The sequence below is a fragment of the Malus sylvestris genome, chromosome 13 (assembly GCF_916048215.2).
Source record: "Malus sylvestris chromosome 13, drMalSylv7.2, whole genome shotgun sequence".
In the NCBI taxonomy this organism is placed as follows: domain Eukaryota; kingdom Viridiplantae; phylum Streptophyta; class Magnoliopsida; order Rosales; family Rosaceae; genus Malus; species Malus sylvestris.
In genome coordinates, this window is record NC_062272.1 from 41636370 (window position 1) to 41654894 (window position 18525).

Sequence of the window (18525 nt, forward strand, 5' to 3'; positions counted from 1 at the left end):
GACCCCAAAAGTTTATGTTTTCGCAATATGGCCCAAAAAGTTGTGGTTATTGCATGATGGCCCAAATAGGATGAGAACAAAATTGTTTTGTCTCTTTAAATGAGAATTGGATTTTCATTTTGTTTAGCTCCACTTAAATCAATTTTATGGATACAAAAACCAAATGAAAATGTTGCATTCAATTAATTAGTTAAAGCGTTAATTAATTAAAGGATGATTATGAACCTAAGCCTAATATAATTGAGCTATGTGAAAGGCGTTTCAAATTTGTTTGAACCATGGGAATGTGTAGATTAGATTTTGGTTGTAATTTGATTTGATCAAATGTTGTAAAAGGGCATAAGTCCTTCTTTACTTTAAGGTAATTTGTTTTATGCAAATGTTGTAATGAGCATAAGCTCATCCTTTACTTTGAAGTATTTCTTTCTTGCTTTATATGATATGCATGAAAATGAAGTAATTGGGTCCAACGCCCCTAAGACAACACGCCTTAATGTGATTAAACGCGTAACTAAAATCAATCTCCATCCCTAGACCGAGATTCAACACAAGGCTCGTGTTGAATCTAAACAAAGGTTCATAGTCATCCTAAGGCCCTAAGGCAACTATATAGTCCATCAAATGAATGCAAACCTTATGTTAGTAGTAACATATACTCTTGCTTTAAAAACCGTTTTTAAAAGCATAGTGGGAGTATTATGTACAACTAAAACAATCATATGGACCAATAGTTGTAATAGGACCAAAATTGTTTTAATAGAGATTAAAATGTATATTGATACGTGATGAGACCTAAAACCCTCAACCAAACCAATATTAAGTTGATAAGCGTGAGAGTGCTTTGAACACTCTTTCGTGGCCTTCCACCGTGGTGGGCTTCAATCGTTTGTGACTCGTACAATGTATTCGTCCAGTTCTGGGGTTGCAAAGTATGTGCTTACATTCAGGAGAAGCCTATAAACATATGATGAAGTGAAAGGTAGGCAACGAGTATGGCCAATATGGAGTTCTTCTGAGGCCATTCTTGAACCCCTACTTGAACTAGCATGGTGGGAATGACTTAACTAAGTGCAATGGTGCCAATATGGAGTTCTTCTGAGGCATCATTCTCTAGAGGCCAAACGAGATGGGTACTTGCATTAGTTGCAAATGAGTAAGCGTACTCTCTCATTATTATTGTTGCTAGCCAATATGGAGTTCTTCTGAGGTGGGCTTGGTAATAGTGAGCCTCCCATAACCTACTAAGAGTTTCATCCAAAACTCTCGAATTCCAATGAGGGATATGGAATTTGCCAAAAATAGTGGGTGGTGCTATTTGATTTAAAGACCCGAATCAAATGGCTTAAAATCAATCAATTTATATTCGTTATGTATTTGATTACCAATATATTTGCAAACGCTATCCAACACTTGACAAATAAAAGCCGAACGTTTAGTTTACGGACTTGGTACTACAAAACCATAGATTGTCTTTAATGGCTTGTAAAAATACCAAAGTAGTCTTATCCTCACAATCTTCCTATTGATAATGTATCATTAGAAGAATATGTTAGAAAAGGTCCATCATAAAGAGGACAACACTTTTAATGTCATAATTCTTCAATTACAAATTGTTGTATGAAGAAATAGGAGTTGCTTTGAACAACCCTTAGTCAATGCAAACACTTAGTGCTTGTTTCTTTGTTACATGAACAAGGAACTTGAGAAGAAAGCACAAAGGCATGGACACATTATGTGCCATGATTCTTCACTTACAAATTGTTGTATGAAGAAATGAGAGTTGCCTTGTACAACTCTTAAAGGTTTGTAATTATGTTTAGAACATAATGGTTGATTGACAAAAATAGTCCATTAACATGGACTTATGATGATTTTGAATCATAAAATGTTGAAGTGATAAACCACTTAACGAGACGGAAACTAGGCAAGGACTTCACCTTTGTTTCCCTATCCTAATCGTTCACTAAGTTTATTGTAAACTATGTAGTGAAAAATAACCACATGCTCTCCAAAATGTTTGATGTGTATAACACAATTGAAAAAGGTTTCAAGAGAGATAGTGGGAGTTTAGGGACCATGACTAATGTAGTCAAAGGTGAAAGTCAAATAAAGAAGATAAATAACTCCAAGGGAACAAACTTTCTTTATGAAAGGATGGACATTGGAAGGGGTATTTGCAAGAAATGTCTTGCAAGTGTCAAGAACACACCTTTCGAAGGTGTTGTAAAATGTTCTTGAATAGTTCAAAACAGTTGGTTCTTCTACTTGAATGTATGATTCCGTATTAGTAACTATATTTTACAAATCGTTGTAAAAGTGTGACTAATAAGAAGTAGAAGATATATGAGAGAAGAAAAGGTGCTTCACATAGGGAACGTGAATAAGATATAGATCTCTGCGAAAGCAGATAGTACTTACTTCCTCATATGAACTACCAAAGAAATTGGATTATAGTAATCTAATTGATTGTCTCTATAGTAGAGATGATATGGTAGTGTTAACTGTTTAGAATATAATGATGCTTAAAACCCAAAAGGTTGCAAGGTAGTGACTAATCCCAACTAAATTGTGATACCTCTAAAACATAAGTTACGAGTTGGTGAAACAAGGATGTTTTGGATCGATAGATCCGGATCCAATACCTTCTTGTTAAAATTGTATAGAGGCGAAATGTTCGAATCTTTATTCTTTTGGAAAGAAGAAAGAATCACAAAGTTGTTGAGGTTAATTCACTTAGATGTTAGTGGCACTTGTCCACAACATAATACTACTCATGTTATATGACATTCACCGAAGATCACTCTCGGTTGGACTATAGTTTATTTTGAATAAACACAAGTCCGAATACTTTGTAAAATGTTTCAAAGAATTCAAGTAATGTAAGTTGATGAGTAAGACATCTAAAGTATTTACCTCCTTAGATTTGATCCAAGGAAAGGTAACACTTTAGATAAGTTTCCTTGAAAGATATCAAGGAAAATAGCATCATAAGATAATGTATTTCTCCATTAGGAGAAGAACGAACTTGAATAAGATTTAGTTCGTTAAATGTTATCTATTACCCATATATAGGATATATACTTCTAAAACAATATGATTGTCAATGAGAAGATCTTCCAATATTTTCATGACTCCATAAGATGTAGTTGGAAAAGAAAGACAAATCTTAAGCATGTTAAAGATTTGGGGTTGTGTGCTAATAAGCAATATTTGTTTGATAACAATCTTGTGGGATATCCTTAAATTAACTTTTGGATATCGCTTCTATAATCCAACTAACAAATGATGTTTTGTTGGGAAGTTCATTGTAAACCTACAATGTGATTTGCCTAAGAGCAAATGAACGAGAGATAGAACTCAAAGAATGGGTTCTTTGAGAGACAAGGAAGTAATCAACAAATATAACAACCTAGTTCCTATACCTCAAGCTCCAAGGTAGTCAATAAGGATTTATAAACCGTCTCAGTTGAATGGTTTTGAACTTTATGACTATGTCATAGAGTTGCACCTCTTAATTCGAAAGAAGTAAGAATGAAAATCCTTATACACTGAGTGCATATACGATATATACTCAAGGAAATGGTAAAGTACCATTTGACTCGAAATAATGAAACCTTTATAGCTAATTGGTAGCTTAAGGTGACTACAATCAAAGAAAAATGGTTGACTTTGAAGAAACCATCTTTGAGATAGTCTTAGTTTCAATTAATTCGAAGATTGCTAGCTACAACTAAATGGTGATTCAATGTTTGGACATTATTAAGATAGTCTTGATAATATATGTCTAAAACTATGAATCACAAGACATGTAAGTTGTAGAGATCCATCCATCATGGATCTTAGCAAGCTAGTGGGAGCTATTTGCATCTTATGAGAAAAAGATCAAATCGTTTGATTGCTTATAAAGATGTAAATGAATCTTTTGTTTACTAGGTTTACAAAAGATTAGTGGGAGTTAATCATGTTCCTAAAATTTAAAATATATATGATATATTAATTTTGGAAATGAAATGAATTCTTCTTCGTTAAAGTTATGACTTTAAGCATTCTATAAACGATAGAATGTATATGGGAGATATAGTCTATATACATGGGAATGAAATCTATATTGATAGATTTTAGGATATAATTGGATTGTATCAATCCCTAAAAATAGACAAGAGATGCTGGGAAGTTTCTCATATGATGATAAACTTCAATCAAATGGACAATTCTAGTAAGACTAAGAAGTTGTTGACTCCCAAAGAAATAATGCGTAAATAGAATCCTTTATGCGTAAGCAGAAAGGTGATATATGTATTTCATATTGTATGAAAAACATTGATATGAGTTGTACCTAGAACGGTACAAGACGATATCAATACAAGCCCAGGATCAGAACCATGGCAACTGTCAAGTGAGTCCTTAAGTATTTAAGAAATACTAAAGGATAAATTCCTCAAAGATCGAGGAAGAATTAGAGTAACGTAATGGAAGCGTAAATGTATTAGATTATGAATCTAATCCATCATTGGATGTTTCTTCATTACGAATGAAGAAATAAACAGATATCTCTTTATTATGACTAAAGAGATATTTGGTTGGAAGCATTAAAGTAATGACTTTAGTGTGTTCCATTATGAATGCAAGATATATTGCCATATAGAAGTTTACAACAATGTTGTTTGGATGGGAAAGTTCATTTATGAACTCTCTATACGGTTCCAACCAGAAAGTGTATGACACTAATGGGGCGATAGCTCAAGCCTGGGAATCAAGGGCTCATCAAGATCCGAACACAAATGAGAGACTGAACCACATGATTGAGAATCATGTATAATGGTGACGTCGATATTCTCAACGTTGCTTCTATGGATAACATATAGATATCCATTGTCTAGGCCTACTTTTCAGCCATTTATGAAATGACTACAGAAGAGGTATCATCACTGATGACCAATGCTGATTGGCTCTAGTGCAAGTGGGAGATTGTTGGAAATGTGCCCTAAAACCAATCATATGATGATACTTTACGGACATTTCAAATGTTAAACTAATCTAGTTTAACATATAAAGGGCAAAGATTATTGTTTGAGCCGTCTCATATAAATGTTATATGCTTAAACGATAAAGTCCAAGGAATATGTGATTGGGAGAATGCAATCTAATGAAGTTAGATTAATGAGACCATTCTTTCGTAGACACTTCCTAAAATGTTCCTGATCATAGGATTACCAATTGGGCATTGACAGTCCGTTAAGATCAGTACGTACTGTGTCTTCTCTCAGGGAGAGTGACTAGTCTCGAGTCATTGGTGTGTGTGACATCAAGACAAGTACGTAGGTGCTCAATAAGAGAATGAGTTCACTGAACGTGATCAACGAAGAGTTCTTATATTCCATGTCACATGAGAACTCATGGTTGGGATAATGCAAAGTAGTCCTTTTACCTGAGGCATCACAGTTGTCTTGTGGTTAAGTCCTTAATCTTTGATTATGTCTAATTCACCCCCTCGGGGTGTCACGGCATCGTTGGGGTTAAGCCACTTAGCTATGGAGACAAGTGAATGCGCAACAAGGGATCTCTAACCTTCAAACAGTTGAGGGAGAATACTCTATGATATGATTTGGAATCTCTGGCCAGAGTATGAATGTGATTGGGGAATGCGTTCCAAATCACATTCAAGGAAATCATATAAGCAAACGATTCACATTGGATAGTAGACATGAGTAAATAAACTATCATACCAAACAATGTGGTCAAGAGTATTAGATTAGAGAAGGACCGTATTGCATTTGTAATCCCGAACTGAATAGGTTCTCCACCTCTTCTGATTAGCTTGGGTAACCATGATATGCTGCTAGGTGTCACTCATGGTTTGTGGAAGCCCTAAACGTGTGTAATCACTAAAGGGAGAATTGAAAATAGTTTCAATTCACAATCGATGTAAAATGGTTTTAATCGCCCACTACCTCGCTAAAAGGAACCTAATGGATCGCACACCGTAAAAGGTAGAGATTGGAGATTAAACGGAAATGAGTAAGAATGATTAAATGGTTTAATCATTTAATTATGGCAAGGATTAATTAATATGTTAATTAATCAAACGAATAAGTTCGTTAAAGACTTCGGGATAGTTTTGGACCTTAAGGCCCAATGGGCTTCGAACGTCAAGCCCATTAACTTAAATTGTATGACAATTTAATGAATAAAGATTCATTAAAGCCCAAAAGCCCAAACATCCCTAAATGGCCGGCCATATTAGATGAATTAGGGTTTTGGTTGTTTAGGTTACTTAAAGAAGTGACTATATAAATGACTTTATAGCCAAAATTCATTAAGGAAAAGTTAAGGGTTTATTTTGGGAAAAAATTGGTGAGAATTGTCTCTCCATTTTCTCTCTAAAGAGGCCAACACCTTGGAGGGTACATCTAGCAATCCTACTACTCCAAGGTCACTCATTTCTTCTACAATCAAACCTTGGTGAAGAGACTTAGAGGTTCCCTATTTTGGGAACTTGGAGAAACCTATTTTTCCATCCAAATCCATGGATTTAAGAAGCAAGGAATGAAGGCCCTATCTCTTTGGGTGATTAGCCTTTGCTTATGCAAAGAGGAATCTACAAAGGTAATAATTTCAACTCACTTTGTTTTGAGTTGATTATTGGTTCACCAATCTACTAGGCTTTGAATTTCATGGTAATGTTTTGTTTTTGAGTGCATGCAAGCATGATTCCGCCTTTAATTGTTAATTGCATGATATATGATGTTGCTCAAATGAACATGTTTTTCAAAATAAATCCTTCACCAAGGACTTTTCTCCTTCTCCTTGCCGCCACAACAAGGTTGGAATGATGTTGAAGGGTTGGTTATTTGGAGGAATGGATGGGAAGGGGTTTAGATATGTAGGAGAGGCAAGGAAAGGCTTGGAGAATGGTTAATTTCTGGATGATTTGAATGAGGTTGCTGCCATGGTATTTATAGGAAGAGGATGGACATGTTTAATGCAAAAATCTGGTGGAATGAAGTAGGTAAGGCATGGCAAGGTGGAGAATTGTTGGTGAGGGTAGGTTTTGAGTCATCCATTCACATGTCATGGTGAGTTAAGCATTGCATCATCCACTCAAATGTCATGGTGAGTTAAGCATTACATCATCCACTCAAATGTCATAGTGAGATAGGCATTGCATCATCACTAAAAAATCTGGTGGAAGTAAAACAAAGGGAAGGCCACGGCATTGATGAATTTTATGGGGTATGCATGGTTTTGAGTGAAGTTTTGGCCAATCCTTTTAGAAATTTATCCCTTCTTGCAACTTGTATTTGTTTCACCAGATTTTTAGCATGTTCTTAGCCTCTTTTGTCTTCAAATTCGTCCATCCATCTTGCTCATATCATATGTAATCCATTCCAAGCTCAAAACTGCTCCAAAATGCACCAAAATGCACTTTCTTGCTACCTTAGCCCTTTGGACCTACAAACACACGAAAATGGCTTAAAGTACTAAAATAACTAAGAACTAATAACGTAAATGCAAGAAAACTAGTTAACTAAGTCGCATAAATATGCGTCTATCAGGTAGAACTGCATTCGTCTTGAGCAACTTTACATTATCCATGTGCCGCTATGTATCGGCATTGCTTGCTTCAGTTTCGAACGAGGATTGACCATTCTTTCTTCTTGACATCGGGATGTTTCGGAAAACGGGTGTGTTTGATCCATTTGAGGGCGTCCTACTCCCTTTGGTTGTTGCAAGTTTAGCAAGCTCATCATCGTTCTTGTTTGAAGACGGCATGGCTTATCCTTCTTGCTTCTTAGGCATGGCTTGCCACTCCTGTTTTTTAGGTGTTGTTTTACCCATGGTTTTGATCTCTTTTGGAAGAGCTTTAGGCACCATGTCTTCATCCATGTAGAACTTGGCATCTGTGAAATGTGATTCGACTTCGGTGAATGGTTTAGTGTCGCCATAGATCACCTTCACTCTTTCTCGGTAGAATTTTAAGCATTGGTGAAGGGTGAACGGTATTACTCCATTCGCATGGATCTAAGGCCTTCCTAAGAGCAAGCCGTAGGAAGTTCTTGCATCAATCACGTGGAATATCGTGCTTGACTTGAGTTCACCAATAGTCATCTCCACTCGGATCATGCCCATCGCTCTTTGTCCTCCTTGATTAAAACCTTGGATTAGTAGATGACTTAGGGACAGTTCATCTGCCTTGATGCCGATTGTATTCATTGTTGACTTTGGCATGATGTTGATGGCTGATCCACCGTCCACAAGCATGCGGTTGACTTTATGCTCCCTTACGTACCCAGAGACGAAGAGAGGACGGTTGTGAGGCTTGAATCCTAGCAGTAAGTCTTCGTCGGTGAAGTGGATTGTGTCCTCGATGGCACAGCATGTGGCACATTCATGTGGCCGAAGCTTCAAGCCTTCGTCTTTGCCTTCTTGCGCTTCGTGGTCATTGGGACTTTCCAAGACCGCTGCTAATGCTCTTCGCATCTTATTTGGCAATCGTAGCGCTTCCTCAATGCTAAAGTGTGTTGGCAGACCTTCTTCGAGCGTGAGAGTTTTTTCTCCCTCAATGGTGATATCTTTGCCTTTTGAAGGTTCTTCCATTTCTACTTCGACCATGTGGCATGCAGCGATAGTGCACTGCTGGAAGAAGTCATTCGGGAAGTACTCGTGCAAGGAGATAGGAATACGTGGCTCTTGCTCCATAGGTTCCCCAGCATACGTTGGCTTATCAACTTTTACGTTTCTTTTGGGCTTCTTACTGTTGCGGCGACGGTGCTTTCTCACTTGTTCCACCTTTGGTCTTATGGCTTGTGGTTTTGGTTTCCTTGTTTTTTTGTAGGTCACCAATGTCCATCCTTCTGCTGGAAATGTGCCCTAAAACCAATCTTGTGATGATACTTTACGGACATTTCACATGTTAAACTAATCTAGTTTAATATAAAGGGCAAAGATTATTGTTTGAGCCGTCTCATATAAATGTTATATGCTTAAACGATAAAGTCCAAGGAATATGTGATTGGGAGAATGCAATCTAATGAAGTTAGATTCATGAGACCATTCTTTCGTTGACACATCCTAAATGTTCCTGATCATAGGATTGCCAATTGGGCATTGACAGTCCGTCAAGATTGGTACGTGCTATGTCTTCTCTTAGGGAGAGTGACTAGTCTCGAGTCATTGGTGTGTGTGACATCAAGACAAGTACGTAGGTGCTCAGTAGAGAATGAGTTCACTGAACGCGATCAACGAAGAGTTCTCATACGCATGTCACATGAGAACTCATGTTTGGGATAATGCAAATTAGTCCTTTGACCTGAGGCATCACAGTTGTCTTGTGGTTAAGTCCTTGATCTTTGATTATGTCAAAGTCACCCTATCGGGGTGTCCACGGCATCGTTGGGGTTAAGCCACTTAGTCATGGAGGCAAGTGAATGCGCAACAAGGGATCTCTAACCTTCAAACCGTTTGAGGGAGAATACTCTATGATATGATTTAGAATCTCTGGCTAGAGTATGAATGAGATTTAGAAAAGTGGTTCTAAATCACATTCAAGGAAATCATATAAGCACATGAATCACATTGGATAGTAGACATGAATAAATAAACTATCAAACCAAACAATGTGGTCAGGAGTATTAGATTAGAGAAAGACCATATTGCATTTGTAATCCCAAACTGAATAGGTTTTCTCTACTTCTTCTGATTAGCTTGGGTAACCATGATATGCTGCAAGGTGTCACTCATGGTTTGTGGAAGCCCTAAACGTGTGTAATCACTAAAGGGAGAATTGAAAGTAAGTTTCAATTCACAATCGATGTAAAATGGTTTTAATCGCCCACTGCCTCCCTAAAAGGAACCTAATGGATCGCACACCGTGTAAGGAGGAGATTGAAGAAACAATGGAGATGAGTAAGAATGATTAAATGGTTTAATCATTTATTTATGGCAAGGATTAATTAATATGTTAATTAATCAAACAAATAAGTTCGTTAAAGACCTCGGGATAGGTTTGGACCTTAAGGCCCAATGGGCTTCGAACGTCAAGCCTATTAACTTAAGTTGTATGACAACTTAATGAATAATGATTCACAAAGGCCCAATTAGTCCAAAATATCCTAATGGCCGGCCATGATGCTAAGGGTAGTGAACTTGGACTTATTTACAAGTTTGCCACTCAAATGAATAAAGGTATAAATATGACTTTATAGCCTAAAATTCATTAAGGGTTTGTTTTGGAGAAAATTGGTGAGAACTTGTCTCTCCATTTCTCTCTAAAGAGGCCGGCCACCTTGGGGGGTGCATCTTGCAATCCCACTACTCCAAGGTCACTCATTTCTTCTCCAATCTCTCCTTGGTGAAGAGACTTAGAGGTTCCCAATTTTGGGAACTTGGAGAAACCTATTCTTCCATCCAAATCCATAGATTTTAGATGCAAGGAATGAAGGCCCTCTCTTTGGGTGATTAGCCTTTGCTTATGCAAAGAGGAATCTACAAAGGTACAATTTCAACTCACTTTGTTTTGAGTTGAGTTTTGGTTCACCAATCTACTAGGCTTTGAATTTCTTGGTTAATATTTTGTTTTTAAGTGCATGCTAGCATGATTCCGCCTTTAATTGTTAATTGCATGCTATATGATGTTGCTTAAATGAACATGTTTTCACAAAATATTCCTTCACCTTCTTCATCCTCAGTATGTGCATCATGTTCGTTTGCCCCCGGCGATGGTTGTGCAGAAGGTATCGTGCAACTTGAGCATTGATAGGAACAGTCAGGTGTTGTTTGGAGAGGTACGGGATCGAAAGATCCAAATGCAATTGTAGTAGTATGTGTTGCGGCCGTGTCTTCGAGGTCGAGCTCGATTCGCCTTGTTATGCTAGCTTCATGATGAGCTCTTTGCGGACGAAACACTTACCCACAGGATGGCTCATGATTCGATGGTACTTGCAGTATTTAGGATCGTTTATGCGATTCATTTCTTCAGGCCGCTTGCATTCGGGTAGCTCGATTACCTTCTTTTCTAGCAAGTCGTCTAACATTACATCCATGTCTGAGTCAGGAAAAGGGTACGCCTTCTGCTCCAATTCCCTCAAGGTGTTTTTGTACCTTTCTTGGGTGCGAGGAGGCTCACCTCTCATTATCTCTTTTGCTTTGTTTTTGGAGGAGATCTTGATAGGCGCGGAGGCGGTCTTGACGGGCGCAGTGTTGACGTTGAACGCTTCCTTGGGGGGCTTCTACCCAGTCTTGTCTACATTTGAGGAGAACACCTTATCCTTCTTGAAGTCGGTGATCGGCTCTTTCTTCCCGTGATGGGCAATACTTAGCTCCATGTCGTGGGCACGGGTGGCTAACTCTTCAAATGTCCGTGGTTTGATGCCTTGAAGGATATAGTGTAACCCCCATTGCATGCCTTGGACGCACATCTCGATCGAAGAGATCTCCGAAAGCCTGTCCTTGCAGTCGAGGCTTAGATTGCGTCATCGGTTGATGTAGTCCACGACTGGCTCATCCCTCCATTGCTTTGTGCTTGTCAGCTCTAGCATGCTCATGGTGCGGCGGGTGCTGTAGAAGCGGTTGAGGAATTCCTTTTCCAATTGCTCCCAACTGTTGATAGACTCAGGCTCTAGGTCCGTGTACCACTCAAAGGCATTTCCTTTCAGCGAGCGTACAAACTGCTTAGCGAGGTAATCTCCTTCTGTCCCCGCGTTGTTGCAAGTCTCAATGAAATGGGCGACGTGTTGCTTCGGGGTTTCCCTTTCCATCGAACTGCATGAACTTTGGTGGCTGATAACCCCTTGGCATTTTCAACGCGTCAATTTTCTTGGAGTAGGGTTTTGAGTATAGTACGGAGTCATGTGAACTTCCTTCGTACTGTGCCTTGATGGTGCTGGCGATCATCTCTTGCAGTTGTTGGATAGAAAGAGATCCCATGAGTGCCTCTGCTTGGCCTGGCTCTAGCTTCACATCGATTTTCTCCACCAGAGGCTTTTCATCCTCGTCGTTTTCCTTCTTTATTGAACCATCCCCTTGCTCGATTTTCACATTGGGCTTTAAATCTAGTTGGTTGACGAGTGCGGCGATTTGCTGGTCTTTTTCTTCCACAATCCGTGTTAGCCTTGCGATCGCTTCATTCATATGAGCCAACTGCTCATCGATTGAAGTCGCTCCAGTAGTCATGACTTGCATGGCTGAGTTGCTGCTTGAGTCGGCATCGGAAAGCATGAAACCAGAGTACTTCCTTGGGCTTTCCTTCCTTGGCGCCCTTAGCGAGGCCAGGGTGATCACAGGTTCGTGCCTCAGGTGCTCTTGTTCCTTTGGCATAGTTGATGCAGGGGTGGAAGAGGCGGCAGAAAGAGCTTTTGCCTTGCTTCGAGTTATGACGCCCGAAGTGACACTGCCTGCGGTGATGACGCTCTTGTTCCTTGCATTGGTTGCGAGAACAACTTAAGCCTTCTTTGATGCCATTTGTGCTTTTTGCGGATTCAAAGATAGAGATGAGAGGTAGAGATGGTCCCACCGGGCGTGCCAAATTTGTAAACACGGAAATTCCTGCGATGAACGAGACAAGAACACGTGTACAAAATAATATTTGTATTGATGATTTAGGGGTTACAATCTCTTCTACAAATTTAGCCTCTGATTCTATCTTTGTAATGGGTGGATTTGATGTTGTTGATCCAAAGGGTCGTCGAGGCTTGATCTTGGGATAAACAGTTGTGCGGATTTGTTGACGTCGTTGATCCAAAGGGCCGTCGGGGCTTAATCTAGGGATGAACGAATGATGAATGATGAACACTTTATTCAAGGGCCGTGGGGGGGGCTTGATCTTGAATTAGTGGAAGTTCTTCAAGGACCGTTGGGGCTTGCTTTTGAATGAGGATTTGACGAAGAACGAAGAGAGAGCTTTCTTGATCCTTCGGGATTTGCTTGGGAGCTTTGGAGTTTCAAAGCATCAAGGTTGTGGTGTAAGGTGAATTGGTTATAAATTGGTGTCTAAAATGAATGCCTTGGCCTCCTATTTATAGATTTCCAAAACTTGATTTTTTGGATTTAAATAATTAGATGAAATAAATCATTTCTGCCAAGTGTTGACACATGTCCTGTTTGATGACTTTTCCGATTTATTTTGATTTTTCGTTTAGTCACATGCTATGTGTAAAATTTATGTGACACATAAACGATGAAATTTTAATTATTGATCAACATTTATTTTACCGAAATTTCGATGTCTACAGTATTAACAGATAGTTAATGGAAGAATCACTTTTGGACTAAATTTGCTAACAGAGTAAACCACATGAATTTAAATCCAAATTTTTTTTGCACATGAACTATCTTTCAAATACCTTATAACCACATGAATTTTTTATTTGATTTGACCTTAAAAAAAAAAAAAGATTTTACTACTACAAAGACCGATGATTTGGGAGGGAAAAGGTCCCCCAAACTAATCGTTTCCTGCCTGCATTTGCCGCCTCAAATTGCCCACATGGCTGCCTCAGGTTATGCCACATGGAATTATCAAAAAAAAGATAGGGGAAAAAATTTAAAAAAAATGAAATAATTATTTTATAAAGGAAAAAATGTGGAAAAGTATTAGAAATGCTCATATTAACGAGGGCTACAACTTTTGTAAAGGACGGAAGTCCAAACCTAAACCCATAATGCAAAATCCACAGTGACAAGTTGTGACCGACAGATTGTCGTTTACATTTACGCTTTGATTGGGCATCGCCGTAACGGCTTTTAGGCAATTTTTTTTTCAAAGTAGCATCTGTTAGTGGAATGCAAAATATGAACTATTCGGATCGTTGAAATTACGTTCGAAAATTTAAGATTTGCTCAAATAATGCTCAATGTTTACTAAGTTTAGGACAATATTTAACCAAACCATAAATTTTTGAACATTGTGTTAATGATCCGAACTGTTCATTTCTTACATTCCACAAAAAAAAAATGCTACTTTGAAAAAAGAATTGCCTAAAAACCCTAACGTCGATTCCCACCAGTTCGATCATATCGATAGAATGTCATCCCGAGCATAAATGTGGCATAACCTAAGGCAGCCATGTGTATAATTTGGAAGAGAGTGGGGGTGGGGGCTTTTACTTTAGGTTTGGTTTTGGCTTAGAGATCCAATCATAGCTTACTTGTCTAAACCAGGTTGTTTCTTCTTTGGTGATTTTCTTATCTACGGTTTATTATTATAACGTTTCACAACCCGTTATCTCATGCGTAATAAACTGACGGCTTGAGGTTATACCCTCTTTTGCCACATTTGGCTTCCATTATCAATTAAGGAGGACTTTCATTTCCTCTAGGCACATGTTTTTTGCCACGTTTGGCCGGCCATTATCAATTAAGCAGAAATCGTCAAAATTGTCCCTGAAATTTGCATAACTTATCCTTTGATCCCTGAGATTCCAAATCGATAAAAGTGGTCCCTGAGATTGTCCATCATCCATCCGTTAAAAACTCTGTTAAGTGTCTCAGAGCTCTCGGCCGAAAGTTTGGGCAATTTTCAAAGCTTCGTAACTCAATCGTTTCTTAACCAAATTCGACCCATAATATATCTGTTGACCCTAAAAACTACCAAGCCTACGTGGCGCGCAGGCCGAGTAATATATAAGCTAACTACGTCCTTCGGTGAATGCGGGGCGTGCCAACTCGTCAGCCAAGCTCGGCCAAGGAGTAAATTTGTTGATGTTGCGTTGGGTGCATGGCTGACTTCTGCGTCTTGCGATTGCGGCCGAGAAAAGAACACGTCTCGGCCTCTTGGGCTCTCGAACCTGAAGACAAGGTTACTATTCTTACGAAGTTCACGAATCGCCATCATCGGATTCGGTCACAGTGATGTTATTCATCAGAGTAAACTCTCGCCGAATCGACACCAAAGTGTAAGGGCACAAATACTCAAAGCGAATATAAGTCTTAATAGTGAACGTGGTTCGACCGTCTGAATCCCGAACTCTAAATCCCACTTGGGAGTATCCAATCATAAAATAACTCGGCGTGCAATACGCCGAGCTCAATAAACTGTAACACCTCACTTCGCCGAGAAGGCTAATGAGATGACCTCAATCAATAAGGATTCGGAAATCCTTCTCGACCGAGACTTGGATAGGTAACCAACCGTCCTCGCCGCAGTGCTGTTGATGCCAACAGAAGATACTGCGAGACCGGCTGATTCTACGATGACAGAGCTATCTATGCCAACTTAAGATATCACCAGTTGCTTTCACAGTGCTGTTGATGCCAACAGAAGATGTGTCAACGAAATGAGAAAATAAAAATCTCAAAGTTGTTGAGAGAGTTTGCGCAGGGCAGTTGTGTGTTGAATTGGAGAGCCTTGAATGATGCACAGCCTCCTCTATTTATAGCATTGGATACCTTTAAAGCCGAGTTAAAACCCTACTCGGACTAGGTCTTCTTCTCCTGATCAAACACCAACTCGACCGGTCCTATTTTCACTATAATTGAGAACCTAGTCCTTTATTGAGCCAGATTCGTTTCCGGGTTATTAACCCTGCCGGAACTCCTTATTACGCCGGAACTCGACTTGTCTTGCAGCATGACCTAACCGACCTAGGTTTGGAGGCCCACGCACTAAACGATCCATGGTACCCTTGTCGTAAGACCTTCCAGGCCGAGAATGATCCTATACTTGGCCCAAACTAATATTTTGGGCCCAAACATTGCCCCCTCGCTTCTGAGTGTTGGAAATGTGCCCTAAAACCAATCATGTGATGATACTTTACGGACATTTCACATGTTAAACTAATATAGTTTAATATCAAAGGCAAAGATTATTGTTTGAGTCGTCTCATATAAATGTTATACGCTTAAACGATAAGTCCAAAGAACATGTGATTGGGAGAATGCGATATAAATAAGTTAGATTCATGAGACCATTCTTTCGTAGACACATCCTAAACGATCATGATCATAGGATTGCCAATTGGGCATTGACAATCCGTTAAGATCAGTACGTGTTGTGTCTTCTCTCAAGGAGAGTGACTAGTCTCGAGTCATTGGTGTGTGTGTCATCAAGACAAGTATGTAGGTGCTCAATAGGGAATGAGTTCACTAAACACGATCAACGAAGAGTTCTCATACTCATGTCACATGAGAACTTATGGTTGGGATAATACAAAGTAGTCATTTGACCTGAGGCATCATAGTTGTCTTGTGGTTAGGTCATTGATCTTTGATTATGTCAAAGTCACCCCATCCGCGGGTGTCCACGGCATCGTCGGGGTTAAGCCACTTAGCCATGGAGGCAAGTGAATGCGCAACAAGGGATCTCTAACCTTCAAACCGTTTGGGGGAGAATACTCTATGATATGATTAAGAATCTCTGGCCAGAGTATGAATGAGATTTAGGAAGTCGTTCCAAATCACATTCAAGGTAATCATATAAGCACAAGAATCACATTGGATAGTAGACATGAATAAACTATCAAACCAAACAATGTGGTCAAGAGTATTGTATTAGAGAAAGACCGTATTGCATTTGTAATCCTAAACCGAATAGGTTCTCCACCTCTTCTGATTAGCTTGGGTAACCATGATATGCTGCTAGGTGTCACTCATGGTTTGTGGAAGCCCTAAACGTGTATAATCACTAAAGGGAGAATTGAAAGTAAGTTTCAATTCACAATCGATTTGAAATGGTTTTAATCGCCCACTGCCTCGCTAAAAGGAACCTAATGGATCGTACACCGTGTAAGGTGGAGATTGAAGAAACAATGGAGATGAGTAAGAATAATTAAATGGTTTAATTATTTATGGCAAGGATTAATTAATATGTTAATTAATCAAACAAATAAGTTCGTTAAAGACCTTGGGATAGTTTTGGACCTTAAGGCCCAATGGGCTTCGAACGTCAAGCCCATTGACTTAAGTTGTATGACAACTTAATGAATAATGATTCACAAAGGCCCAATTAGCCCAATAATACCCTAAGGCCGGCCATTTAGAGATGGAGTGAGTTTTGGACTTATTTACAAGTTTGCCACTCCAATGAATTAAGGTATAAATATGACTTTATAGCCAAAATTCATTAAGGATTTTCTTTTGGGGAAAGGATGAGAACATAAGCTCTCCTTTCTCTCTAAAGTGGCCTGCCTCCTTGGAGGGATTAGCTAGCAATCCTACTACTCCAAGGTCACTCATTTCTTCCCCAATCTAACCTTGGTGAAGAGACTTAGAGGTTCTCAATTTTGGGAACTTGGAGAACCATTTCATCCATCCAAATCCATAGATCTAAGATGCAAGGAATGAAGGCCCTCTCTTTGGGTGATTAGCCTTTGCTTATGCAAAGAGGAATCTACAAAGGTATAATTTCTCAACTAACAAATGTTGTTTTAAGTTGAGTCAAGGTTCACCAATCTACAAGGCTTTGAATTTCATGGGTAATGTTTTCTTTTTGAGTACATACAAGCATGATTCCGCCTTTTAATTGTTAATTGCATGCTATAGATGTTATTCAAATGAACATGTATTCACAAAATTTTCCTTCACTGAGGTCCTCGGCCTGAATTCTTTGGTCGAGTTTTGACCTTGAAGAAGCGAATCTAACACTCAGAACCCAAGTACTCTATTTCCAAGGCGCATTTATTGAGCACGATTGCACGATCTTGATTCTGCTGACCAAAACACCATGTGGCATCCTTTAACGCGGCCAATCCCTAATAATGACGTCTAAGGCGTCCGGCTCCCTGAACCGTCGTGCCATCATGACATTATTGCTGATCATGACCATGCTACCTCAATCCGCAAGCCTTTCGTCATCGTGCAGACGCCAAAACGTCTTTCACCCTAAATCTCTCCGCCACACACAATCGTGCGCCCCCAAAACCTGAGACCCTCGGTCTTCTCAACTGCATTTCTTGAATGTCCATAATGATTAGCGATTTCTTCGGTCGATTTTACCCTTTATTTTGAATTTCGAATCAATTGCCCTTCCTTCCACAATTCTATAAATACCAAAATTCTCTCATGTGTACTTCACGCTTTTAAATTTTCTGAAATTTCTCGCCATCATTCTCCAGTGCATTTCTTCCTTCCAGGTCTTCGTTCTTCAATCTTTAACCCAGAAAGTTCTTTTCTTGTCATCCCTTCAACCAATCACCATGGCCTCCTTTATCGCTAAGCTTTCTAAGGAGTGTGACCAATGCCAGAAAATCATTGATCGGAGTTCAATCAAAACCATCCGCTTTGAGAGCGACATGAGTACCCCTCATCAAATCTTGGGTCCTCTCTTTAAGGCGGCAGTGCCATTGACCATCACTGGACTTCTCCAGGAGCACTACCTATCACCCTTGCTACAAGGGTTCGACTGGTCGAAGTGGGATGTGGCGAGGCCTCAAGGCTCTTGGCCCTCGACCACTACAACCTGGGCAGCCTAGGTTGTTCGAATGGAAAAACTCTTCGGCGAGCAATGGAAAGCCCTAGGCATCTACGACGCCATTTACCTTTCGTCCATGGAGATCATTCTGGACAAGGAGCTCCTCCTAGCGGCTTTATGCT